Source organism: Rissa tridactyla, chromosome 6 (assembly GCF_028500815.1).
Source record: "Rissa tridactyla isolate bRisTri1 chromosome 6, bRisTri1.patW.cur.20221130, whole genome shotgun sequence".
NCBI classification, from domain to species: domain Eukaryota; kingdom Metazoa; phylum Chordata; class Aves; order Charadriiformes; family Laridae; genus Rissa; species Rissa tridactyla.
This window is the reverse complement of record NC_071471.1, coordinates 3,720,726-3,741,234: the sequence shown is the minus strand read 5'-3', so window position 1 is coordinate 3,741,234 and position 20,509 is coordinate 3,720,726. Positions and strand designations below refer to the sequence as shown.

General features: G+C 40.5%; 1 protein-coding gene across 1 annotated transcript in view; it reads left to right on the top strand.

Moving 5' to 3' along the window:
* Positions 1–11,783, top strand: part of NAALADL2 (N-acetylated alpha-linked acidic dipeptidase like 2) — a 647,972-nt gene extending 636,189 nt beyond the window's left edge. The window contains exon 22 of the transcript XR_008467120.1: positions 11,664–11,783. The gene's annotated coding sequence lies outside the window, so the exon portion shown is untranslated. The remainder of the gene's footprint in view (positions 1–11,663) is intronic.
* Positions 11,784–20,509: the final 8,726 nt, after the last annotated feature.

Below are 20,509 nucleotides of genomic sequence, written 5' to 3'. Positions count from 1 at the left end.
GTAAGCGGGGAAACTAGTAAGAATTGCTTCAGAGGTGCCCACCTAATCCAAATGAAACAAATATATTTTATTTCATTTTTTTTCCCTTTATTTTAAACCAATATGAGCTCTGAAAAAAATATACGGGGCATGATTAAATGGTATCTTTTTAACAAAGAACATTTAATGTTGAAATGCTTTGGGTTTTGCCTTTTTCTTTTTTTTTTTTTCTTTTTTTTTTTCTCCCCAGGGAATACTTGCAGCTTTTCATACTGCTTTGAATAGCTGAGCAGAGGCAAAGGAGGAAGTAAAAACTACTGATAGCTGCTCTACTGCCCTGCTAACTATCTGCTGCTGATGCCTTGCTGGCTTGCAAACATGGGCCACAAACAGTTATGAAAAAATCAAGCAGCGTGTAAGAAGCAGGTAGCCCTTGGCATGTGCGTAGAGGGTGGCATTTGCAGGAGCCTCCAAGGCAGCAGCTAAGGAGCTTTTGCTTCAGGTTTTGCAGCTGGGGCAGGAGGTAGAGTGGGAGGGGTGTAATTCAAGGGAGACAAGGGGAAGGAGAAATGTAGTTTTCATATGGAAAATTCTTATTTTGGGAAAAAAAAAAAAAAAAAATCAAAGTTGTTCCAACAAAATTTTCTTCCGGTATGTGGAATCAATGCGAAGCTGCCAACGCCTGTGACCCTCTCCAGCTCCTAACAAGGCCGACAGGATCAGACTGTACCAGAGCTCCAGCACCAGACAACCGAGGTTTTTTTTCATTCATTTTATTTTCGTATTGTCTAAAGTTAAAATTAAGCATGTGGTTAACTGAACAGGATGGACCAGTTGGCATAAGGAGAAACACTGTTAGGTTCTAACTTGCAAAGCTGTTCCACTTAAAATGGTCTTTTTTTGTCCCAAGAACTAGATTATATAGATGTAAAATCTTTGTACAAAGCAGCTTGCAAATTTGAAGTTTCATAAGGTTTTTGTATATATATATATATTTATTTTGTTATATAAATGGCACTGTACTTTTCTTTTGTTCAGCTGCCTCCCCACGTCTTATATTAATTTTCTGAATTATTTGTCCTATATTTGCCTATCTGTAATCCAAGAAGGACTTAAAGTGATCCTACTGAGCAAGTTTTCCTGAATTAGAGTCCTCAGATTGATGTTCTGGTAGTTTAATGGCAGAAAACTGACTTTCAGAAGATGAAAAAAAGATGGGATCCCCATTTTGCTTTTCTTTTCTCTTTTTTCTTCCCCATCCTTTCATTCAATAAGTAATTACTTGATTAAAAGAGGGAGGGGAGTATTTAATGTATTCCCTTGTGAGTAGTTTTAAAGCTCGAGTAGTTTATCCTACTTCTATTTATTAATACAAGGCAGATCCTAAAGTACACACAGACACAACACTTATATTCATTTAGCAGTGACAGGTTAACCAGACTTTCTAAACAAAGAATATTAAACACTGTTCAATCAGTGTCATCCTCCACTTCTTTGTTTGGTCCATTATCTGGAATCTGAACGAGGAATTAAACTCCCACATCAGATAATAGTTAGTCATTCTGAGGCGAGAGAATTTCCATAATTTATCCTCCAAGGTGAAATTCCACCCTGTGCCGAGGACCAGCCGGAGGCAGACGAACCACTTCAGTCTGACGTAAGTCTATTGAAACCTCAAACAACACGTAAGGCCTGTGCCGCTCCTTGCAAAGAGACGTTTTTTACTGCAAGACATCGTATCACCTCCCTTCCGGAGAAGTTAATTGTGGTTATACCAAAGGCCAAATTAATTTCATCATCAGCTTACAAATCAAAGTTGGGTCAATAAGGACTATCATACCACTTCAAATAATAAAATCCCTTATAAGGTGAGGAATTATTTGCCCTCCCTCTGAAGTATTTCTCTTGGGAAATGAAACGGAGAAGGGCAGAGAATGGCAACTCCATCTGTTTCATACATTCTCAGTGTCCTTTCACATACATAAGCCAGAGCTTCTTGGCTTTCCGTGTTGTTTAAAAGGTGATTTGAAACTTCTTTTTGGAACGTGCTGCCCTTAGTCTTGTGTGTCACCGACATATTTCTCTAGAAGACGTCCCAGCCTGAACTTTAACTCAGGGCCTGGCAAGTAATTTAGCACTTATTTATTGAAGCATGTGCATAAGCCTTAAAACTATCAAACAGTTCCAGCACAAACATCTGTCTTTTCAAAAGATAACACCCAGTCAAAATGCCCCGGAGCGGAATGTCTTCCTTTGGTTTGCAGTAGAAGCAAGTAGTTAGACAGCAAGTATTTTTGGAAAGATGACAGCTGGGTTGTCAGACATTAATGCTGAATTACACAATGCTTGTATGTTACAGCAGAAATGTAATAAGCAATTATTCTTACATTATCATATATAGAGCTGCCAAAGTACTGTCTGAGAGGTAAGATGAAGGACTTGGGGTCTGTACTGCTGCTGTTGATGTTAGGGGGTTTCCATCAAATGTAACTGATGCTCGGTCTATTTTCACTCTTGTCATGTAAGGAAGTATCAGCTTAAACATCTGTCATGGAAAAAGATATCAGTGAGTAACATCTCCAAGGCAGAGTTATCCCCAGTATGAGAAAAGCAGGCAAGCTGTAACTTAGCTTCTTCATCAGCAGATTTAATAGACAGAGTAAAATCAGATCTACTTACTCTTAAGTGTTGGAAGTCTCCAACAAATTTCTTTGTGTTTCACATATGTCATTTTTGTACAGCACTATTTAAAAAATCACCGCAGTCTTCAAAGAAAGTAAGGGGTCTCTGGGTAGTATTTATTTGGATCTGTTCTCATCTTGAAACAGGAAATAAAAGAACTCAGGTCAGGGAGAAGGATGAGCAAATATATCGAATAGCTTCTTTGTCAGGAAAAAAATCCAAGCAAGCCTAGAGCTGGATAAGAGATAACTGAAGTTGATACGACACAAGTCTGTGCAATCATAAATGAAGAAGTTAATAGAGAAAATTTTTCATTGTTTCTCAAGTAGAACTAGGGGAACACAAATGGACTGATTAGGTAACAGGTTCAAAACAATCAGGAGATAATTTTCCAAAATCTAGTTAAAATATTAGTTTAGTTAAACTAGTTAAACATCTAGTCAAATTCATGGTTGTGAGCTAGAAATATATTTGAGGTAGGAAGATCAGCAGCCAAACCGATGGAAGAAAAAAAAAATCCATCGAGGACTTAGAAGATAAAATCTCTGCCTCGGTCGCAAAGTCGTATTCTTATATTTTTCCCTAGGTATACACTACTGGTCACTGCTGGAGAGCGGCCACTGGCCTAGACCAGACCCCACATGGGTCTTCTCGTGCTCTACATTACAAAGCTGGAAGTTCAGCTCACTTCAGTTGTCAAGAACCCACTGAAGTCAGCGAAACAATGCAGATTTATTCAGAGGACCTCTCTGTATACTTTTAACAAACTATCATAGAAAAGGAAGGACCTAAGGAAAAGAAAAAATATAAAAAGAAAAGGAGAAGAAGAAAGCTCTTCAAAAGTCTTTTCATTACCTTAAGGTATCGACTATTAGAAATTCTATTTGAAATACTTGTGTGGTTTTCCGAGGAGCAACATTCAGCAGCTGCTCCGTCTTGCCTCCCGGTAAAGCTCGGATAAGAAGGGCCATTCTCCAGACGTGACTCTGCTAAACCAAGGCAGGGGTTAGTTTCACTCAGACTCCCTCTCCGAAATAATGTTCTTGAAATCCTCATCTCACACCTCTGGTTTCTTAGATTTCAGCTCAGATTAAGCAGTAACTCAGCTGGATAGGACATAAAATAGTGACCTAAGTTGAGTCCAACACAATGAAATAAATTCAGAGTCAAGTCATGTTGAAGATCGGTGTGTTTCCCCTTCTGTTTGGGAATGGTGCAATATGAAACTGTTCAGAACGAAAGAAGGTCTTCGAGCACAATCACAACTAAGCAGAAACATTCCTCAGACTATCAGCTGAACCAAAAGCTGCTGAGGCCATCTGAAGCCAGTCTTATGTAGCATTAACATGTAAATATTAGGTAAGTATGTTACTAAAAGCCACTAAGCATTGCTTCTGATGCTCAACAGGATTTGCTTCCCTTGTTTCAGTTTGGAAAGACTAAAACCTGTGAGACTGTGCTCCACACCCGCCTTCCCAGGCTGAGAGCGCACTCTGTGGGGTTCCGACCCCAGGTTGCTGCCACCTCTGTGCCCGGCCACCTCTTCTCCAGCTGGGCTTTGGCTGCATCCTCCCTCTGGCTGACCCGCTCTTAGACTGCCAATGTGAGGTGCCTAACGACAGTCAGGAATAACGACAGTCAGGGATAATGACAGTCAGGGATACCAAACGCTGCATTGCACCTACGAGTGTACCCGTAATAAACCCCTATTGTAATTCCGTCAGCGGTACAAAGTACATGGATTAAAAACTACGTGCCACACAGATGAATGTTTTCTGGGGTGTGTATTTATTGGTAAGAAAAAGTGACTAGCAGGGTACCTGAATTTTATTCATAGCATCTATTCATAGCACACAGACCTGTTCTACAATCGTAGTCGTTATTAAAAAAGTCAACAAAAGGCTACAGTATTATCTGAGCTTCTCTAGCAATTTCCTCTCTCACGTTAGACGTGCCTTACTTTCCCTTTGTTGTCCAAGGAAGTATTATTTGTTTAATGTTCCAATGTGCTTTAAATAGTTCTCCAGTTCCTTTCTCAGAAGAATTAAGAATAAAATTACCTTTTATTAAAGAAATGCTATTCCTTTCTTGCCTCCCATTCTCTGTTTCAGATGTGGTGGGGGAAAAAAAGAATTCCCCTTCTCCCAAACTCCTGCAGAGCCCTCCAGGGAGTCCCTGGCACATTTAGTCTTCCTGTGGCTTCCCGCTTCTCGGGGAGTCTTCTGAATAACAGCAGTTCTGTCTGTTTTATTTGCTCCCTCTCTTACACATGTGCAATTTAAGAAAAGTAATTGAAACTTTGGCATCTCACCTTGCGGTATCCGTGTGGTTTGAACAGACGAGTATCTAGAGATCAAATTTCTGCTTATCAGCTGCGTAAATGTGATCCAAAGCCTGGAGACATCAGTGAACTCTGCAGGAGTTCTCTTGCTGAGCAGGTGTTCATGGCCCATCACAGGAAGAGGGGTTTGGGCTAGAAATAGCTTTTTACCTCCCCAGACTGAGCAGCTTTTGCTGCAATTCACACGTCTGGACCTACCCGGCAGTACAGTAACACCCAGGTTACTCTGAGTTAGACTGGGAGTCCCGGCCAAACACAGCGCCGAGGCAGCAAACACCTGAGGGTCTTCTGCCCAGGGTTCGATGCACGTGAACTGGGGAAGCCGCGGGAGCTCTGTCGTGCCACGCCGGAGCCACAGCGGCTGCAGCGAGAGCCTCTTCCCCTGCCATGCCACATAGACGTCTGGGGCACTTGCCCTCAGAAGCTTTCTCACATTTTTTACACAACTCATCATGTTTTTCTCAGCTATTCAATTTTTTAAATTTATTTTTTTTTAAAGTAGAAGCTTGACTTAGTTTTTATTTTTAAAGTTAACTTCTAAAATTAAAAAAAAAAAAAAATTACGAGCGTTAAGCTCGCTCCTATAGAAATGGGACAGCAAACAGGCTGGTCAGACCTCATCAGACAAATAGTCTTCTGTTGAAAAAATCCACCCCGCTATTTCCCAGAAATTGTAATATCTCATGAAAAACATCCCTGCATCTGGAAACACAGCTCTGAGCCCACGACTCATTAAGCATCTAGGCCGCCTTCTACCAAGGGGGAGACTCTGGTAGCCCTGGGAAAGGCTTTGAAGCGCTTCTGGCTCCGAGGCAGCTTCTTCCTTGAGGTGCCTCAGTGAGGAGTTGCCTAAATCCTGTAGGGCCTGCCTGTGGGTCACCTCTGCAAAGGGGGGGCTCTGAAACCTCACCTTCTGCCTGTGGGTCGGGGGAGGAATGATCACCAGGTTTGGGGTTTTTTTAGGTTTTAGGATTTTTACGTCACCGATTTTTTATTTTTTGCATAGTGGTGTTTCCCTTGTGTTGAGAACTTGAAAGCAGGAACAGGACAGACTTTTTGTCCGTGTTCTTCTGGGGCCAGCTCTGATGTGTCGGGTCTGCAGAGCTGTGAAATCACTGGAAAGCTCTTTCAAAGTCTGTCTGAGCTGCCCAAGATTTTGGAGAGCACCTTAAAAACATGTTTTGCTCCTTCCATACCACCGTGGAGTAAAATTTGGTAGTACCAGCAATTTTCTAATTTGAGGCCTTTTTGTAAAACTGCAATGCTGGGTGGAACAATTTTGGACCTTGAACCTTATCAGAGTTTTCAATTTCCTAGACATCTCCCGTGCTGAGCTGCTCTTCTTTCTAATAGCGTGTGCTTACATTCTCTCCTTGCTTTTCTATTGACAGAGAGACATTTAGAACCTGAAAGCTGATATTATTTTTTTTTTCACCTTATAATTGCACGTTAGGCTCATGAAAGTCTCTTCCAGGGATTTATGGTTTAATTTCACTCTCAAAGTCTCAGTCTTATTAAGCGACAGTGATCTTGGGGTATTAAGAAGTCAATTACGTGATGATTTTTACTAGTCCCACCTTTTTTCAGAACCTCACAAATTATCATCGTGTTATTATGGTCTGTGATGGAAACCTATTCTTGGTGTGAGTGATAAGACAGGTGTTTGTCATTTTGAAGACTCCAGTAAAGGTATTTTAAGGCAGTACTTAGCAGCATAAATTAAGCGTTCGCTAATAACCTATGTGAAATGTTAAAGAAGATTTTTCCACTCAATTATAAAAATAGACTGGGGAAATTATCACACGCTTTCAAGACTGGATGATGTTTTTATGTCTTTCCATATAGCAGTTTATTTCTGGCTATTTCTTTTGTGATAGCAGGATGTAACCCCAGCTGCTGGCTCTTTCCAGAGGCAGGACTCCGGGCACAAATGTCAGCGCTGAGTGGCACAGGCTGGTGGGTGACAGTGGCATCAGTCTCCCAAGCAGGTCTTTGGAAAAGCGCACCGTTGCTTGAGGTCACTGTGTGGTGGGAGGTTAGTGGCTCCAGAGGGAAAAAAGGAAGGATCGCAGCGAAACACCATCCAGAAAACGGGTAATTCAGGGATGCAAATGCTCTTGTGCGCCACTTCGGACTGCTGCTTTTTCTCTGCAGTACATTTTCTTGTGCTTTTGTCCAGCTTGTTTTGTGTTTTACTGTTTCCAGTGAAAGAGGTTTGACTGTTTCCCTTGGGAAACAATAGCGAAGCAACCACACAGCACTTGCTGTCAAATAATTTTTTTTAATTTTCACTTGATTTCATCTCTCCCATTTACGCAATGCTTCATAGTGCCTTGTATTTTAGTTCTAAGTATTTCCCATGCAAACACATCCTGAAAATATCTGCTGGCTGCTTTCCCTGCTTCATGTCTTAGCCAAGCTATATCTAAACAATCTCGAATTTCTTTTTTTTCCCTCATGTTAGCGCTTCAGATTCTGTGGTTAGGGGTTTTGTGGGTTTTGTTCATGCTGTGGTTTGTTACCACTCTCACCACCACCGCGCTTTCAGCCACCATCAGTGGACTATTGGCGCCGTGGTGTCCAAAGGCAGTGCTGGATCGCACCGTGAGGACTCCCGCCGAGCCCCTGTTGTGGCAATGCTGGTATAGATGGGGGAAAAAAAGCTACTTTTAAGGTATGGTAAGGTAAAAGAGAGCAGCCTGAGCAGTGCCCTGTAAGAAGCTACAGCATCGCTCTTGCTCCCCTTCGATAGTGGACTGCACACTTTTTGTCTGGGCTGCCAATTTCTATTGTAGGCATTCCTTAGAATGCGGCCTCTTCTTTTTAAGAGATAATTTCTTATTACAGTTGGTCTTTGATCTCCAAGTGGAAGTCCAGGCATGAATACAATTTGCAATTATTTCTTAAGAGTAGAAATTACAGTAGTAGTCGTGTGGCCTTTTTTTAAAGCAAGTTGTGTCTCTGCTAGTGAATATCTGCAATTTGAGCTATTGTTCCTCAGATGTAGCGGGTTTTTTTTCCGAATCCTACCATCAAGAAATTGGAGAGTTCTTTGGGTAAATAATCCTCCTTTAATGTCTTTATCCTTCCACTTGGATCATTTGTTCACAATAGATATAATAATAAAGATGAAAACCCTGCAATATTTCACTCTTTTAATTGACCATGAGGTGACCATAACGCAGGTGGCCTTTTTCCTTCTGTCTCGTTCAGTTTTGGGTAGGGTTAGTGAGTGGTTGTGGTGGCCAAGTGACACTGCCACAGGCCACCATACTAATTTCCCTAAGAGCAATGAGGCTATTAGCTGGCTTTCTTTGGCTAGCTGTACGTTTGTAGAAGCCTTGCGAAGGGCGGCTGTGAATTTCCATTTCAGTTAAAATTTATTCAGATAAAATGAAACAATGAGCTTTTAAATAAAAAAGCTGTTGGTTTGGGTTTTTTTTTTTTAGTTTAAAACCTCTTCACTCTCTCGTTAAAAAAAATACAAAGAAATCAGGTTTGCCAGCAAACAGGAGATCCAAACAGGAGGTTTGGATAATATGTAACCATTTTTAAAAAAGTTCTAGAGTCAGAGCTTAAAATATTATGCAATTTTTATATTTTTCTTATATTACACCCAACTCTACTAAATAATGGAGTATTGTGATAACATACCCTATAAATACCTTTACGTAAATGGAGCTGACTAGACGTATTTTCTGCCCGGGGATCTGGATTAGTGCATGGTTTGAAATATTACTATATTGCTTTAAGAAAGTAGAAAGCCCAAATGTTGTTGCTGTGCACCAGAAGTGATGGGGTACTTGAGAATATGACTGGTAAGCAGTTACTTAGATTAACGAGCAGGATGGCTGCAGTCTGCTAAAAAGCATCGGTCATCACCTGAGATAGCGCACAGTGAGGAGATCCAGACCAGAAAACGTTCAAATATAACACTAAAAATACATAACATTTTTGCTAATAAATGAGGCTTGGAGTCATGCTCAGTGTATTCATAAACTAATTAACAAAGGAGATTAAAAGTGAGTGGGAGATGCATGACCAGAGATACAATCAGGAGGAATACACACGGTAAAATGAATGAGAAACTGATTAAATGGATATAAAAGGGGATTGTGAACTGGGTTTCGACCTCCCGGTGTGTTGCTTGGCCATCTGCGTGCAGAGTTGCACTTACTGTGCACGACTCTGCCTCAGGAGAGGGACGTGGAGGGCAAACCCAGTCCTGAAACACGTCTGTGCGTAGGGCGAGACCTTGCTTGATCTTTTTAACGAAGATTCGTTGCAGGGACTGCAGAGGGCAGGAGAATGAAGGCTCCAAACCCACATTCCTAGATAAGTTCCAGCTCAATTAAGTGACTTTTCTGCCTTTTCAATTCCCTGTATCTTGATAAATAGCAGTTAATTTTAATTATCTGCAGCCAAAACGACATGGCATCTTGCTATGACCAACTTGTCAGGGCAGGTAAATGCACAGGGCTTTATAGAGTTGACAGTGTCTCTCTAGGTAGCAACTGCTCTTGATGGACGGTCCCTGGACTGCTTAAGGTGTGTTTGAAATATTAAAAAAGAAATGGTTGCTTTGTTTCCTGGCTGGCTCCAGCTTGAGCTTTAGGTCATGTCAAAGTCAAACAGCGTTTGTTAACGATCAGCGGTGGCTGTGACGCTGAGCCTTGAGGGGTGGAATGGGAAAGGGGGATTAGGACGAAATTGGCATATCTTCTCCGTGTTGGGAAGAGAGACAAGCAGAAACTCCCAGGGAGTGGCAATGATAGTGTCCCATATTCACGTGTCAGTGTATCTCACTCAAAACCAGAAAAAAAATGACTTCATTGCCTCTGAACGGATAATCCAGCCTCCTTGCTTGTGCAGCAGCTAACATTAGTCGGCCTGTCTGGTCGGATTTCGGACCATTACTGGCCCTGTGAAATGTGTCCAAATTTGAGGTTGTTTTCCTTAATCGACCACTGATTTGTTTCATCCAACAGCTTGTCAAATGACACAATGACAAGTTTTGGATAATTAAATAAATATACACAAATTAATTCCCAATATTTCTCCTTTCCACTATTCCAAAAGGCAGAGGAAAAATACCTTTAATAAACACATTTTCAAGGAAATTATAATTTTCGTTGTGTTATGAGTAATGCAATATTAAGCACATACCTCAACTCTTGAATTATGTCTGCATCTTTGATGTTAGTGATCAAATATTCATTGCCTTGATTATTCAAATAATTAGACATTTTATCAGTTTCTTTGAAAAGCTCCAAAGTAAAACGGCAAAGCCCTTGAAGGGGTGTTCAATATTTAGTTTACTGTCAGCAGAAGAGTCATCAGGCAGGAGGATCCTGTGATAGTGTGTGTTGCAGAAGGTCTCAAATTTTCAAAGTGAACTTCTTTACAACTTTTGCTGTGTTGTAGCTATTTCTTGCTCAAAAACTGGAGGCCAGACCCTCACCTGGGGATAGTTATCACAATTGCAGGAGCTTTAATGGAAGGAGAGCCAGGCCAGCCCAGGGAGTGCTGGTCTTAGACGAAATCCTTTGTGCAGCTGAAGGGTCTGCTCAAGCACCCATTCTGCATCGACTTAAATGGTGTTTCAAAACAATACCATGACAAAACTGCATTTTGCCCTTGCAGAAGAGGTGACGAATATGGATAAAAATAGAGTTAAAGATCATATGTAATTAAAGCTACATACGTAAATTCCTCGGTTTCTTTATGAACCACAAACAGTGGCACCGATGGAATTCCGCTGTTTCTCAGGTTATAATTTAGCAGTGGCTTAAAAAGAAAAATTTAGATCTTTATTATGCTTAATTGTTTCAAGCTCTCTGCCTGCTGTGTCGTGGAACGTTAGAATAAAATCAGCTCAATGCTCATGCATAATGTGTGAGAAATTTTTTGTTTGTTATAATTTCTACCCTTTCATATTAATTGTAATCAACAGAGAATGCAGGCTGTAGTTGTCTTGCTTAATGATAAATACAAATATAGCAACGGTATTTTTCATTCTATTTATTTATTTATTTCACCCTCGATGTACTCCACGCCAAGTGCATCTCTAAAGAAAGAACAATAGGAGCTTGTCAGCGTGCATGCACTGTAGAAATGGGGGTGCGTAGAATGTATGTGTGCTTTTTTTTTTTTTTTATTGAGAGATAAAATATAAGAAGTGCTTTCCAGCCCTTTCTGCTGCAAATTTTTGTTATGGCTCCATGCTCCTAATGCTTATGTAAGCATGAAGAAATGTATTCTCAAAAAAGACAGAAGTGGCTCGACTTAAATGTTATTTTACAGATTCAGCGATGATAAGCGTTATCTACAAAAAAAAGAGGTCAGCAGGAATGCTTCATAATACAATACCGTTACACCTCTACATAGGTATAGGTAACGTTTTATGTATGTAAGTACATAACGAGTTTAGACAAGAAACTGGGGAACACATGAGAGGATAAATCTGTCAAATTGTTTCTGGAAACACCTTTTATTTTGGGACAGTGCGTGTCCATTATAGCTCTATCACAGAAAGCAGAATACCGACAAATAGGACGAAAACGTAACTGTAAACATGTTTGCGTGGTACTTCTGACCCTATCAAAGGCCACAACAGTCTGGAAACTCATTTTGCCGCCTTCTGTGATTTTATCCCTAACAGACCCAACAGATTGCGGTACCGCAGATGAGACGTGGTCAAGGACAGGCATGTGAAGTCCCGAGGGCTGTGTGAGCGGAGGGCGACCCGTCTCGCAACGGAGGAGATTCTTCCGAGTCCCAGGTAGGTGGCCGGGTCTGACGCCCGCTGTTAGTGCTCACACCCTCCCCAGCTACAGACGCCAGAAACATCAAACCAGGAATATGCCAACAGACCTGGAGCACTCGGGCCAGTTGTTTTCACCATCCTAAAGTAAAGTACCCCGCTGCAATAATAAATAATACAGAGTTAAAAACACAATGTTGGGTTTTTTTTTTTCCTAACTTAAGTGTTTAAGGGGCTTTTATGAAGATGCAAATAATTAAGTAATTTCTGAAGAAAAGTACATGATTATCCATATTCAAGCACTACATTTTCAAGAGGCTTTTCTTCTTCCTCGGTACTGGATCAGAAATAAAAAGATAGCAGTTATTACAAAGGAGTCAAGGAGAAAGAGGACAACTGGGAGCATTAAAAGCAGGCAAGTGTTTTTATTTTCATTTTGTTTTTGTTACCCTTCAAACTAAGACATGACCTCGCTATGTTCTTTCCTTCAACAATGATTTTCCGTTCATGCTGAAAGAATCCAAGGTTTCTGTGAAACTCGAACAAAACACAAAAATAATTCTTTAAGGAATATATAAAAGATTCATTGTCTTGCGAAGGCCAAACAAATTTGAGTGCCTGCAAAATAATGCCCTGGCTCTCTGTGATGGACATTATCATTGCTGAACAGCGGGGCTTTTGCACAGACGGTATTTATTGCCAGCAAAATACAAGAAATGACTGGCTTGTGTCAAACTGGGCCATGGATTGGAAGCACTGTATGAGAGACGGAGAAGATACAAAGTCAAAGGAACACATCGCGGAAGTGCTCACTTGCCACAAGGCCCTGCCATTGACTCTCTTGTAACAAATTCAGAGCTATAGAGCAGCAGTTGTCAATTCATATCACTTGACATAAGGAACAGTCATGACACTAGCTGAGTGTCTCCTCTTTTTTTTTCCAGATGTTTGTACCTCCTTTGTCAACAGTTCATCAGTAGGAAAGGTGACAGACTACTGAGTAGAGGTTTAGTGGACGTTCTTTGATTAAGATCTGCTTAGGAAGTAGAAGGAGAGGTTTTGCTGATTGCTTCCATAGCAAACTACTAAAAGACTTTTCTTAAGAGAGACTGTGGATATCCTATAAACAGAGAAGACCAAAGAAGAAGGAGGGGGGACCCATTATCTCTTACAGCTCAAAGAAACGGAGCAAAGAACATTTGTCCTCTATACCAACCCATAGAGAATTCTGCATGGAGGACGCTAAATCTGCCAGGTGATCAAGTCAACATAGCTAACGCCAAAAGAGCCCTTCCGAATCCTTTTTTTTTTCTTTTTTTTGGGGGTGTGTGTGTGAAGTGATGTCTGCATAGGGTGACTTTGAAATTGAATGAGTTTATGGCTGTCCTTTGTGTAGTCCTTAGTCATGGCAAGATTTTACATGGAAGCCTGCAATAGTGAACATGCGCAAGAAATAGAGCCGCAGAAATATTGTACTTGAAAGCAACCAATTAAACATGTAACTCTTTTTAATGGGGAGAAGTGAGTAAACAAAATCCGAAGGGGAACTTCAACACCTTTTTGTATTATTTCATATAGCGAGATGTAACCTTCATAGTTCTCCAAGTGAGTGTTTAGAAAGCTGCGTGCATAGTTCTAGAACAGACCTTGTCCTAGAGAAACTGCTGAGCACTGCTTTTATATTGTTGTATTAATGCAATTTATTTACTGTGAAATGTTCGCATTATTGAATCCTATTTTTCTACCAGCTGGTCATGCCGTGAAAAGCAAACCATCCAGCTTAAATAAATAAACCAATACCATTGTGCTGGTATGTCAGAAGGTAGGCTATTCTGTATAATGGAAATGCAAATATGAATGCAATTGTTATTTCATGGATAAATGGAACTTACAGAAAGGTGGTGCAATGTTTTTCCCCTCTTTTGTTCGTATAATCGTTAGGTCACATACTAATGCATCCTTCATTTGCCTTATACCATACATTTTAGTGCACTGCTGTTATGGAAGAAAGGTATTTCACAAGGGCTTATGAACATTTCTTTTCTGATCTAGTAGCTTGGTGACCAGAGGTTGGGGTATCGAATTACCAAAGGTCTCCAAAAGTTATTTCGTAGACACGTCCTCTTTGCTGAAGATTACTCGAGATAATAGCTGTTTTCCTGTGGGTCCCTTTTTCATGTTGGAGAGTATTCTCGGTACAGCAGCCTTTTAGGCAGCTCTCAGCACTCCAAACAATAAACTGATGACCATGCTAATTACTCACTGTATCCTCTGTCTATTTTTGCACTCATTTCAAGGTTCAGGAATTAATGAATATAATTAATATAGTTCTTGTAAGATTAAGAACAAATATATAACCAGGAAAACTGAAGATGACTCTTAGCTTCCTAATAAACATTTTTGTTGCCGTAATTTTTTTCTTTGTAATGTTGTAGCGGACTGGTGAATGTTTGGTTAATATGGTTTCTTTCTTTCTTTTATGTTTCTCTGTGCACACGATGAAGCTGAATTTCAGAAGGATCCGGGGATAGCAGAATGGGAGGACTGCAAAGTCTGAAGTAGGTGGAGGGGGCACACAACTATTGACGGGCAGGAACCGCCTGTGTGTTGAAGGCTCTGAGCTGGGCGGACTTCTGGACCACAGAGCAATGCAGACTGAGGTACTGAAAGTGTGGGTTTGATGGCTGTCGTATTAATCCCACTTTAATAATTCTAATACGTACGCTGGCCTTAAAGGAAGGGACTTGTGTACAGAACATGTCCTCCCTGCCATCTGTGACTTTGCAGCCCTCCGATGCATGGTAGGCCCACTGGAATAAGCAGCCACATTTCTTGGTGCTTATCCAAGGCAGCTGAAACTTTTGAGGATCACCTTTCACATTAAATCTGTTTTATTCAGGAAATAAATTTTCACTTCAGCTTGGCCTGTGCTATCTAGACGTTTTTCTGATTGAAAGGGCACACAGAGATTGCTCCAGGCTATTAGTACCATGCTTGTGTGGAATAAAGAGAGATAACAAAGAGAGGGCTCAGAAGAGTGCTGTTTTTCCAACACAGCACACCCTCATCACCACTTACTCAGAGAAATAGTGCTTTCTTTATATTTTAGTGACACTTACAAAGATTCCTGCTGAAAGGTTCCGTCCCTGTATTAAGGCTACAATATTTGAAAATTAGCTGACAAACGACGCTAACGCTATCTCAAAGATATTGGTAAGAGTGGCAAAAGGTTGTATTTTTAACCCAGAATTAACACTGAAATGGAAGAGTAAATTCCAAACTAGCCTCTAACCTAGGACTTTCGTGCTCTATCCTGAATAGCTTTGAATCTGAATTTCGTTTTACCAGTCCAGTTGAGCCTGGTTTGATTCTCCATTGGTTTGAAGGGGGGCTAAAAGTGAGGGCAAGGTCAAACGGATGACTGAGCGTTAACAGAATCAGGTATGAGCATTCACGATTCGCAAATGGATTGTATGGTCATACATAGTACTCTGTGGGAACGCTAAGCACCTGGAGAATTACGTTCATCTGGCCACGTCCTGCTTTAGAGCTGGGACTGTCTCCTCTCAGGCCATCGCAGGGTATTATATATACACACCCATATCAGCTTTATACAAACTAGCCCGGATCAAGACAGTGCACTGTGCAATGACTCTAAATACGTGCAACACCCAAGAAGTCGAGGAAATGAGTCTGTGCTGGGTTCTGTGTGGCAGAATGGACCCTGAACCATTTCAATGGCCTCTTGGCCCGAGAGTGGGTCTATGTGCCTGAATGAATCACACTGTGAGAACTTTATTTTTAAATTGTATTTCTTTTCTATCTTCTATAAAGGTATTTCTTTAATTCAGTGTGGTAGAACCAACAATTTGTAAGGCACTTCTCCTTTCGTGCTTCCTAAGTAATACTTTCCCAAGTTATAGGTAAAAAAGTCTTTGTCTCCAAGAGATAAGGGTAGGAGATAGTCCTGTCATGTGGATCATTTTTGCTTGCCTGTCTGGAATTTTTATTACAATGCAAGATCCTGCACAAAGCAAAGAAAATGACAGGGAAGGCCTGGACAGCATCCTCCAGTGCCTGCTGAGGTCCTTAGCTTTTAAGTATTTCAGGCATCATCCCTGATTCAGAATGAAAATGGACAAAGGAAAATACGGACTGAGTTTTTCAGGTTGGCAGTTGTGGGAAAAGGCAGGATGAGATTTATCAGGGTATGGAATAGGTTTCTAGTGGAAAGTTATGGCAAATTAGCCTGAATATAGTACTCAAATATATGTCAGGAAGCAATTCCAGAGAGTTATGGCAATAAGCAAAGTAGCCTACAGGTCTTTTTCATCTGGACAGTTTGGGAATGAGTCTGTGATTGGTTTCTCTCACAGCATAGTCTGTAGCTGGTAAGCAAGGAGGGGAAAAAAGTCAATATTTGTTTTTAAAAGTGTTCCCAATATTTTGTACTCTGTCCACTAGGTCATCCTATTCTCCATGTACTCATTACCATATAAGATGTGGTGTTAAGGGATATGGTGTAAGGGAGAACTTTGTAGAGTGGAGCTGACGGTTGGACTCGATGATCCCAAGGGTCTTTTCCAACCTAAATGATTCTATGATTCTATTCTATAAGCTGAGTTGCCCACTTACCCTGTAGCATTCTGGAAACAATTTTGATTGTAGAAAAAAACAACTGCATTTTGGAGGTGGTGGAAAGTAGGGGGACAAAAACAGAAGGGAAAGACCTCAACAGTTCGTCTCATTACGCTCCTCGCTGCCATAAAAGCATTCAGCTCAAGAGAACATTTTTATCAGGCAGTGCTGCAGTTTTAAATGTCTCAAGTGATAGGGAGTATTTTCTCACTCCTTACTGGGAAGTTAGAGTGTGTCAGTTCAAACTAATAAATATCTGGTTTGACGGTGACATTTACAAGTTGCGTGCTCCACTGAGCTCAGTGCGCCAGTTAACAGCTCACATTCTAAAGTCAGTTCCTTAATTATCTTGTCTTCCCCCCAAAAGATTTGTCGGGAAGCCTTCTGATGATATCCCAGATAGATGTGCTATACCAGTGAAGCATGGGTTTGACTTTGACAAGCTTTCTGGGTTACTGAAGACATCTTGCATGGTAGGAGGAAGTGACTCAGCAGTTGTTCCATGCTTGTTCCTCCCACCCCTGTAAGATTCCCCTTAAAATGTGTTTTTTCATCATACATTCAACAGAGAGAAAGAAGAAACATCTTTCCCCGAACAATGTTCTGTACTATTGAAGGCAGCTTGAGGAAAAGATCTTGTATGTAGGATAGAGTAGAATATAAATTAACACAGAAGGGATAAAAGGAAGTTTAACACAGTGTATAGAATCCAGATTTTTTTTCATAATGAAATTCTTACTTCTTAAATAGACCTGGGCTGTTTTCCCTTCTTCACAGATATTTCCACTGAATATTTTTTATTAACAGTCATGAGGCAGGGAGAGGAGACACCAAAAGATACTATTGCTATGTTATTTCATGTATTTTTCTCTCTCCTTCATTGCAGAGGACAAATAGGTATAAATTTTAGGCTTGTGGAATCTTACCTTCTGTATATGATACCTTCTGTATATGCAGAAATTAATTATAATTCCTTCCAAAGCAAATCCTTACGATCTCATCACATTACTGTATTAAAAATCATGATAAAAATACCTGTTCATGCGAGACACTCAAATATACAAAATGTAAATTAAGTGTCAGAAAACCAGCCCGAATGAATGCATTAAACCTATTCTGTGGGTGGTTCTACAGAAACTTTGAAAAAATTTCTTGCTCACATCTACAATCACCTACAGTGGCACAATAATGAAATCCTCAAGCCCTCCACCTTATTTGCTGCAACCATGGTACAGAAATTAGAGAGGAAACTTCAAAAAAAAATATGATGTGATTTTGTTAAAATATTTTACTCCTGAACAAAAGTCTCAGTATGTTCTTTGATAGAATAATCGCTTAGTGAATAAGGCATGCAAAAGTGGGCATCTGTATTTGCCCTGGCAAAGCTACATAGCATCCATATAAGCAAGCTGAGAAATGACGTACTAGCACTGATCAACAGAACTACCAAAGTGGCTGAAAATTCGCTTTCCTGGAAGATTTAATACTTTGCTCTAAAGCTAGGAAGGTATTCCAGACAAAGGTCCATCAGTGCTTTCATTAACTTAAAATGATGGAAGACTGTACTTGTAAAATTTGCAGCGTACATTAAATTATCAAGGGTAACAGCATTCTTGAAGCCAGAATTAAGATTCAAAATGATCCTGATAAATTGGAAAGATGGTCAAAATTCAATGAGATGACATTCAAAGTGGTCAAGTGGCAATGTACTATATAGTATCACAAGAGAAGACCTGAACTAAAGTGCCTGTCAATAGTGTGGTGTTGGCTGTGTGTTAATAGCAATGTTATATATGAAACATGGGAGATAATTATTCTTTGGTACTTGGCACAACTGAGGTCTGATCTGGGAACTTAATTCAGGACTATTGTATTTTGACCAAAAAATTATTTAGGTAAATTGGCAAGTTGAGAGGCATCAAGAACAACAGGAGTTTTAACAAACACCTCTGAGTAAAGACAGACTAAAGTGGAGCTTTTTAATTTTTGAAAAAGACAGACAGACAGAAAGAAACACAGAAAAACAGAGAGGGAGAGAAGGAAACAGGGGCGGAGAGATGGGGGCTGGTGTTGGGGACAGGCATGAGCACTGCCTGCCGGTACGTGGAAGATTTTAAAATCAGTCACTGTCTTTTATGTTCCATCACCTGCACTGGAGGAAAGAAAAGGCAATATCGCTGTCGTTTTTTAAAAGTTTGAAGTTGGAAATTAGCAAACATTTTCAATGCTAAAGGTAATCAAGGACTGTGATTTTGGTTGGCTATTGAATCAACAGACAGATGAAACATGAAGTGTGAATGATGGGTTAGAGGGTTCCTCTGTCCAGGAAAGGCACGTGGCAGTGATGGGGTGGCTCCCTGGTGTCCATGTCAGACCTGGACCACGGAAGAGCCCAGGGAAGTCTGACGCAAAAAGTTATTTCTAATCTTGACTTTTTAATATAATAATTTGATGAGATCATAAGGATTGACCTTGGAAGAAACTATGAATAATTTCTGCATATACAGAGAGAAGAACAAGTGGAGCCAAGGGAAGAGGCTTTGGCCCTTCCAGCTCCCGCTCACTGTGACCCTGGTACCTCCAGCACACCCGAGGTGAGGCTGTGCTGGGAAGATGGAAGATGTCTGTCCTGCCACAGCAGCAGATGAGAGGACCCAGTGGAGGTCTTGAGATCCCATCTCTTCACTGCTTACCAAGAAGATGCATGCCGGGTGCAGGTTCTTTAATTTGAGGTAAACACAAGGTTAAAGAAACATCGATTGAGGTTAATCAAACTATTCTCAGTCCTTTCTCGGTACAAGGGGATTGGACTACGTCTGTCCTTGAGGCATTCCAATTATTCTGTGATTACATCCAAGATTAAAGCCTACCTTGTAACCTATAAGCTCAGGTGAAAACAGTGAATGTAATCGTCCTGAGGTAAAGACAACAGACATTTCTAAGGGGCAATGACACTTGAGATATTGAGAGTATATAACCACGTATGTTTTCAGTCTATACTCCATTAAATATCCAAAGATGCAACTGAGGACAGACTTACTGCAAAACACTGAAGATTGCAACGTGTTAATTTTGCTTAGAAGGTACTTAAAATGGCTTTTAAAAATAAATGCGAGATAAAAAACTGTAACCCAGTCCTTGCTCAAGACAAGTTCTGTACCATTTTTTTCCTTCTGAAAAACTCCGTGGCGCTTGTACAGAGCAACGAGGAAGCTAAAGAGTGGAACTGACATTAATCATACATTATTCTCCACTTCAAATGTCCAAAAAATTATCTACATTATTCACCAGGTTTGACACTTGCCATAATAGTCAAACAAAGCCTATTCTTCTTTCTCTTTCACTGCTCAGCCTACAAAACCTCCCTCATTACTGCTAAGGACAAGACACAAGAATTATGATTGCATCCACCCTCCTACAACGATAGGCTCCACACAATTCGCTCCCGCCATTCTTTCCCACGCTTCTGACACCCAATATAGGCTGAGAGATTTAGATGCTGAATCCCATGTAATGCTGTTAACTGCAATAACAAAGTAACTCTGCTGACATATTTTAAGGCATTTGCAGTCACAGTTAATAAAGCCAGACAGTCCGTACTAGATTTAAACAAAAAAGAAAAAGTTTGAGCTAACATTACAGGGTGGGGTGTTTTTTTTTCATTTCTCACAAGTGTCTGATGTGTATATTTAATAGTGGCATTGACTAAAGACCGGAAAGCCTGTACCCTCAGCGGTGGAAATTAAATTAGTATCCATCTTTAGATCTAAGCAAATTAAAGAACATAATTCCTATGGGCTCTACTTAAGGTGGATTTGGGACTAAAACATTAAGCACAGATCTGTTTTAGTAGCTGTCATAACCAACGAGTGCTACGGCAGAAGGCATTCAAATGATACAGATAGAATTTAGGAATTTGGGTTTTAATGAAAACCTATGGGGCTGACAACATAACATACGCCTAGATTTTGGCAGAATGTTTGAAAAACCTGGATGTCTCAGTGGTTTATACAGTGGCTGTTTGGGCTGAGCAACTTCATGGTCCCTGTTACTTAAGCTTTTCAAACACATCAGCTAAATGTGAAATGAGTATTCTTTGCAACCTT